This window comes from Miscanthus floridulus, chromosome 3, assembly GCF_019320115.1.
Source record: "Miscanthus floridulus cultivar M001 chromosome 3, ASM1932011v1, whole genome shotgun sequence".
Classification (NCBI taxonomy): domain Eukaryota; kingdom Viridiplantae; phylum Streptophyta; class Magnoliopsida; order Poales; family Poaceae; genus Miscanthus; species Miscanthus floridulus.
In genome coordinates, this window is record NC_089582.1 from 117703211 (window position 1) to 117711320 (window position 8110).

General features: G+C 39.1%; 1 pseudogene; it reads left to right on the forward strand.

Annotated features, from left to right (window-relative positions):
* Positions 1 to 7698, forward strand: part of LOC136544268 (vacuolar protein sorting-associated protein 22 homolog 1-like) — a 45843-nt pseudogene extending 38145 nt beyond the window's left edge.
* The last annotated feature ends 412 nt before the right edge of the window (positions 7699 to 8110 follow it).

Here is an 8110-nt window from a genome sequence, read left to right on the forward strand (position 1 = left end):
TTATCAAGCAAAGAGGAATGAGCTTTTTCAAGCTTCTTGTGAGCCTTGCCAAGCTTCTCATGGGCTTCCTCTAGCCTCTCATGAGATGCATTGAGCTCATCAAAGACTTGCTTAAGGACTTTTAGTTCCGTACACAAGCTTTTGCATTCCCTTCTCTTAATATCAAAATGTGCTTTAGCATCATCTAGCATGTCAAGTAGTTCATCCTCAGTTGGTTCATCATCATCACTATCACTTTCATTTTCACTTTTATTTTCATTATCATGGTCCTCATCACTTCCATCATTACAAGTTTGTACCTTAGTGGCCTTAGCCATGAAGCATGATGGAGTGTCGAAGAGAGAAAGCTTCTCATTGATAGCAATGCTTGCAAGTGCCTTCTTCTTGGTGGTCTTGTCATCATCACTATCATCATCATCACTTAAGGAGGCATCACTATCCCAAGTGACCACATATGAACCACCCTTTTTCTTCTTCTTGAAGATTATCTTGTCCTTCTTCTCTTTCTTTTCCTTCTTGTCCTTCTTGTTCTTCTTGTTGTTATCATCATTATCTCTATTGTATGGGCATTGAGCAACAAGATGATCTTTGCTTCTACAATTGAAGCACCTTCTTGACTCTTCTTTGTTCTTGGATGAAGACTTCTTTCTTCTAGCATGGTAGCCCTTCTTCATCATGAACTTGTCAAATCTCTTGACAAAGAGAGCCATCTTCTCATCATCCATCTCATCAAAGCTCAAGTCTTTATCTTCACTTGATGTATCTTGCTTTGCCTTGCCCTTGTATGATGTGGCCTTGAATGCCACACTCTTCTTCTCATCCTTCTCATCTTTCTTCTCCTTCTTTTCTTCCTTCTCATCATCATCTCTATATGTATCATCGGTCATTATATCTCCTAACACTTGGTTTGGTGTCATGGTGTCCAAACCACTCCTCACTAGAATAGTGACCAATGTGCCAAATCTTGAGGGTAAGCATCTCAAGAACTTATGGGAGAAGTCCTTGTCCTCCACCTTCTCACCCAAGTGCTTTGAGATCATTGACAAGCACTTGTAACCTATGGAACATCTTCGGCACACTCTCATCCTCCTTATCTTGAAACTAGCAAACTTCTCCTTGAGGATATATGCCTTGGCACCCTTCATAGCTTGAGTGCCCTTAAATGATTTCTCCAACTTCTTCCATGCTTCCTGAGCCATCTCAATGTTCTTGATTTGCTCAAATGTTCTCTCATCAATAGCATCATGAATGGCACTAAGAGCAATGTCATTGTTTTGGAGAAGCACTTCTTCGGCGATGGTGAGGTTCTCCTAATCTTCTATCTTAATCTTGGTCTCCACCACTTTCCAAACCTTCCTATTGATTGACTTGATATATGTTGTCATCTTAGCCTTCCAATAGGGATAGTTTGAGCTATCAAATTAGGGTGGCTTCTTGGTGTTGTTGATTTGAGCCATTTTGACACCGAATGTTGTTAAGCCTCAAATCATGGTGACCATGGCTCTGATACCACTTGAAAGGTCCTAATGGCTAGAAGGGGGGTGAACAGCCTATTAAAAATTTCTACAACAACACTAAGATAAATGATTAGCCAATAAGATGGTGAAGCAAATTTTGTGCTAGCACTATACTTGGTGTTGCAAGCCACCTACCCAATTCTATTTTCTATGATCTCTAGTATTTTACAACAAGGCTATGTCTCGAATTTACACCTAGTGATCAATCTAGCAAAAGTGATACAATTAAGTACTACACTATCTAGTCTTGACTACCACAAGCTCTATACAAATGAATATATAATGAAATACAAGAGAGTTGTAGAGAGGTATACCGCCATGGCAAGTGATCAATCAATGAATACCAATGAATACCAAGGAGACAATCAAGGCACAATGATTTTTCCTCTGAGGTTCACTTGCTTGCCAGTAAGCTAGTCTCCGTTGTGGCGATACACTCACTTGGAGGTTCATGTGCTAATTGGCATCACATGTCAAACCTTCAATAGGGTGCCATACAACCAACACAAGATAAGGATTACACAAGCCACGAGCAATTTATTAGAGTACCTTTTGGCTCTCCATCGGGGAAAGGTTAAGAACCCCTCACAATCACCACGATCGGAGTTGGAGACAATCACCAACCTTCGCTCGATGATCCTCGCTGCTCCAAGCTATCTAGGTGGTAGCAACCACCAAGAGTAACAAGCCAAACCCATAGGGAAACATGAATATCAAGTGCCTCTAGATGCAAACACTCAAGCAATGCACTTGGATTCTCTCTCAATCTCATAAAGATGATGAATCAATGATGGAGATGAGTGGGAGGGCTTTGGCTAAGCTCACAAGGTTGCTATGTCAATGCAAATGGCTAAGAATATAAGCTTGAGTCGGCCATGGGGCTTAAATAGAGAGCCCCCATGAATAGAGCAGTTGGCTCCTCTGTCCAGCGAAACACGGACTGACCGGATGCACCAGTTAGGTTGACCGGACGCAAGACCCCAGCGTTTGGTCACTCGATGCTCGCCATGTGTCATTAGCCTCAAATGTTGAGCGCCCGATCTTAACAGCTAGTTTGCTTTTGCGACATGAACAAGTTGTGACCGGATGCACTGCTTAAAGTGACCGGACGCTCCATCATGGGAGTCCGGTCATTTCCAGTAAGGTTCCATTGAGGCAAAATCATGACCGGATGCATCCGATCATAGGTGACCAGACGCAGCTCAGGGTATGGTCCTCACTGGCTAGTTCTGATGCTTGCAGCAGCGTACGTCATAGCCTCACTAGACACACCCCTAGTGCGTCCGGTCCTATTTCTTCTTAGCGTTCAGTCAAAGGACCGAGGGTGGTCTTCACTGCGCACCACTAACTAGACGCAGGGTCAGAGTCCGGTCATTGCCCAAGGTAGAGTATTGTCAATATTAAATAGCTCCTTTTGACCCTAAACTTCACCACACTTGATCAAATGTGCCAACCACCAAGTGTAACACTTCATGCATGTATGATAGCATATTTTCACAAAACATTTTCAAAGGTGTTAACACTCACTAGATCCTAAATGCATATATAATGAGTTAGAGCATCTAGTGGCACTTTTATAACCGCATTTCGATCTGAGTTTCACCCCTCTTAATAGTACAGCTATTGATCCTAAATATGACCACACTTGCTAAGTGTCTCGATTACTAAACCAAAAAGCTCCTATCAATTTTACCTTTGCCTTGAGCTTTTTGTTTTTCTCTTTCTTCTTTTCCAAGTTCTAGCACTTGATCATCACCATCATCATGATCTTCACTGTTGCTTCATCACTTGGATAGTGCTACATATCTCATAATTACTTTGATAAACTAGGTTAGCACTTAGGGTTTTATCAATTCACCAAAACCAAACTAGAGCTTTTAGTCGTGTTGGGCCAGTTTGGTTCATCTTTTTAGTAAAGAATTAGAAATTGTTTTATATTTGTATTTAAGAACCAATTTTGTGTAATTAATCTAAAATCATGTAGATGTCCAAAAATTATGAAACAAATTTTGTTAGGTTTCTAAAATTGTGATCTATCACTAGTATATTTTGTTCACATAGTTTTATAATATTTTTAGGAGTTATATAATTAATTTAAGATGCTTAATATTGTAAGATATAAACTTAAAGGAATTTTTATGATAAATTGGTGATAGTGTTGGCTCTGAAACTTTCACAATAAATTCCTAATATTATTAGGTGCTCACTGTAATTTTTGTAGCTCCATAATAATTAGTTTGCTAGGGTAGCTAAATGAGCTCTAGTTCGAAAATATATATTTAATCAATAAAATGCCGAAACACCTTGAGAGTTTAGGACTAAAACACTTGTTGGGAAACAAAGCCTTACTTGACAATATGGAACGTAGCCTAGTACGTTAGTCGTTAGAGCTAGCTCATAGCTTGAGAGGTGTAATCATATTTTAAGAGTTGCGGTTATTGTTGATTAATTACGTCTCTGCGTTGCAACCACGTATGTCATAAAAGGAACAATGATGGATCATGGAAATGATCGGAGTAGCAGAAAAGATGGTTCCTTGATAATCGTGTCACCAATGGAATGCTAATTCTTGGTTATATCTTGCCCAAGCAAGCCTCGGTGCATAACCCCTATTATTCTGCACTTTATCTTATGCTTGTGTATTAAGTTTTAAGGAGTTGAATGAAAACCACTTGCATATATATATATCCTTATCCTATGAGTCATACTAATATGTTAGGATCATGTAGATTGCTATGCTATAGGATCCGGTAGAAGTCGAGTGATTACCTGTCACTCGCGAGAGATAGGAAAGATATTATAGTTGTTATTATATTACTGTCACATGGAATATATATGAATGATAATTGGAGACCAGACAGAATGGTACTTTGGATCTGGACTTGGTTAGGCATTCGAGCGAGGTTTGAATTACACTTGTTCTGCCTATGTCGATTGAGAACTGTCCGTTGTTGTGGATGGTGGTTAGGTCACAGATTTATTATCCTGAGCATATACTTGCTTATGGGAGTGGGAAGGCTCATTATGCTCTTGTCATGGGTTCTAACTCTTTCTGGGCTGACTGGTTGGGGGCAGGGAAAGGCGAAGGTCTAAGCACCATATTGAGACCGGGTCTCAAGTGTGGGGGCTTGGAGTCCAAGTTTGGATGGGGACTTGGACCTCGTGACAGGAGTGGAATGGGTTAGTCTTGCTTGTGCCTGGAGCACAAGCGGGGCGTGTGTTTCAGGATACCTAGCTGGGATACATTGATTCGCGAATCGCTGTTTCTGTGAGACGGTACGACTTGGCTATGGTCTAGCACCGTAGTAAGAACTAGAACTTGAAAGGCGATAAAATGGTTCTGATTGCTTACCACCTACTTGAAAGTAGCATAGGTGCTTACATAGAATGGTTAGTTAATGAACTAATGATGACCGCTAATAAAATTGAATATAAAGACGCACGTTTAGTAATGCTTCCATAGATGCAATAACCCACAAGCCAGATAGCCTTGCATATCTTTAGGGTCTTTTATTTTCCTCCTGTCAGGTAAGTCTTGTTGAGTACAATCGAGTACTCAGGGTTTTATTCCCCTGTTGTAGGTGATCGGAGGATACTTAGAGCTGACTCTTATGTGTGGAAACCTCCTGGTGGGCTTAGAGAGGATTCCTTTCACGCTACGACCGTAGTGTTTATTTATAACCTTCACGAAAGATTTTAATAATAAAAGATATAAAATCTGCTAGCATCTCTTGTATAAAAATATCCACTATGATAATGCTCCACCATATCATTAAATTAATCATGTTTCCTCTATAACTCTGATAACATTGTTATATTTCGCTGTTATAATAAATTAAGGTAATATTCTGGTACTGTAATAAAGTGATGTAAGAAATGACTTAAGAATATTGTAAGCTTTATTCTCTCATTTATGATCCTGATAGAAAAATATGAATTTTCAAGTTCTCCCTTGGGGTGTGCTCGATGGAACTATGTAGTTTAGTGTCTTCTCTTGGGTACTTAGTGTCAAATGGAAGATAAGTGCTCCTAGGAGGCATTAGATTAGGCGGTTCTACCGCATGTGGCCAAGGTCAGGACCGATGTCATGAAGGAGCAGCTTGCGACATTCCGGTCACAACTCGAGGAATTTGCTCGCAAGCATAAGGTGATTCACTCTGCTGTATTTAGTTGAATGTCAAAGGAGAAAGAAAGCCTAATGACAATTGTTATATGCCTAAAATTGCAAATTATCTGTTGGTTTCTTGAATGATGATATAGATTCGGATTACCCCATCTTTTATGTAATTATAAGTGTAAGATCAATGCTATACCTCATGGCCTGCCTGGGATTGGGAGAATCCATGAGGTTTGTAAACTCTCTATTTTAAACTCATCTGCTAAATGAATGAGCAGCTCTCCTGCCAATATTCCTTCCAAAAAACATTATTTATGCTTATATGTATTATTTGCCTCCTTAACTAGAAATGAAATGGTTGTACTTTAGAAAATATGTAGATGATGCAGCAACTGCTATTGTATTAAACATGGCCTTCTTAGATCTAATACCAATCAAGTGTTAATAGAAACTTAGTACATAACTGAAAAAATGAAGCAATCAAATATGATAACCTGTAGATTTCAAGTGAGAGTTTTCTAATAAGTCATGGAGTAACTTATATATAATATCAATTCTGTCAACAACCCTATTCTCACAAAAGAAGTCAATGGAAACAAAAACCTAAAGAAATAGTATTTTCCTCTGACATGGCCTTATTAAGTCACCTCAAAGTTCAAATGGCAAAGTGCACTCAGATTCTCTCTGGTAATGTTACATGTTCATATATTCTGCTATTGCAGAGTGACATCCGTAAAAACCCGGTATTTAGATAGTAGTTTTATGAGATGTGTGCAAAAGTTGGAGTAGATCCATTAGCATCTAATAAAGGAGTCTAGGCAGAACTTCTAGGGATTGATGACTTCTACTATGAAGTTGGTTGGCATACTCACTTAAGCTTTCTTGAGCGTTCTTCTGGTCATGGAAGTAAAATCTGGTATGCTTACCATTGATGCCTATTATGGCAGGAGTTCAGATAGTTGACATATGCATTGCAACCAGATCGCATAATGGTGGCCTGATTGATTTATTGGATCTCCGCAAACTGCTTGGTCAGAAGAGAAAGGCTACCCTTGAATCATTATATGAAGATGATTGTTTACGTGCTATAAGCAAGCTAAAAGTAAGACTATGAAGCTTCAATGATCCATTTATGATTTATCTTGGAACTTTGGAATTGCATGTAGATTGTTTCTATGAGTTCGTACTTTAATTAACAGATGTTAGTTTAGTACAAATGAATTTGATATACTCATTAAGATATGTATCTCATCTGATCCTTTGTGGATTCACTGGTCCTTGGTAGTGGTTTTGAAGTAATTTTTGTTGGGAGGAGGAAGCTTGTGCATTCAGTTCCTACCGAGTTAAATAAAGACCACAGTGGGATACTTGGGTTAGCTCAGGTTTATGCTTGTAATATTTGATGTGAGTACATTATAGAAGCAATGCCAATTATCATGTTGTCAAACAAAGGCCCATCTATAGCAGCTGTATATATTAGTAAACAAGAGTAGGTTTGAAGCTTTAAATTTTTTATTAGGTTCCTCTCTGCTTATAACATCATTGCTATGTAGGCTGAGGGCTATCATGGTAGAACAAGTCAAAAGGGAATTCTCATGGTCTACTGGGCATGCAATTGATGCCCTTGAAACCTTGCTGAAGGTAATACTGCTTCCTGAGTTTCCTTATGACAACAGCATCTTGTATGGATCTTTTATGTGCTAAAGGAAAAAGATATCAGTTATTGTTAATACATGTTTTGTGGTGATGAATCCATAGTCGATCTTTGCAATTTGTTGGAGTCATCCATGTAGATACATAATTGCATCCATGCATGCCTGTGGACATGGGCTTATGGAAATTATCTGATTTCAACCTTGCGGAAGTGTAACAACTCTTCCTGACTGGGCAGGAGGGGCTTGCTATGATCAACGATGGGCATAGAGACGGCAAGCGAAGATATTGGTTCCCATGCGTCACTGTTGGCTCCAACACAGTAGCTGTTGAAGCCAAGTCATAACCCCCAATATGTCAATTCCATAATGTCTCCATGTCTCCATGAGGTGGAACAACCAGTGGCACTGAAAAGTGCCTCTAGCACTTGCAATATTGTGTGTAAATGTTTGTATGTCCAATACATGTGTGTATGAATTCAGGTGTAACATCACACTTTGAATATGAAAGATTACATGATTTTTATTCAGAATTTAGGTTTATTTTTATACAATATTTATTTATTTATTTATTTGAACATGGAAGAGGATCTCCATTACTCATGACCTGATGCCAAATCATTGGCTACCATAACATCAATACAATTTGGAGTACAATCCTTGATCGGATTAGTACCCGGACTCAAACTTGCCCCAAGAGCAGCTAAGCTATGAGCAATGAAATTACATGAACGAGGGATATAAGTTACATGACAGCTAGTGAAATATTTAGAGTTCAGATAATTCTGGCCTTCTGGAGATTTTAGGCTGGCAGAATGTTTGTG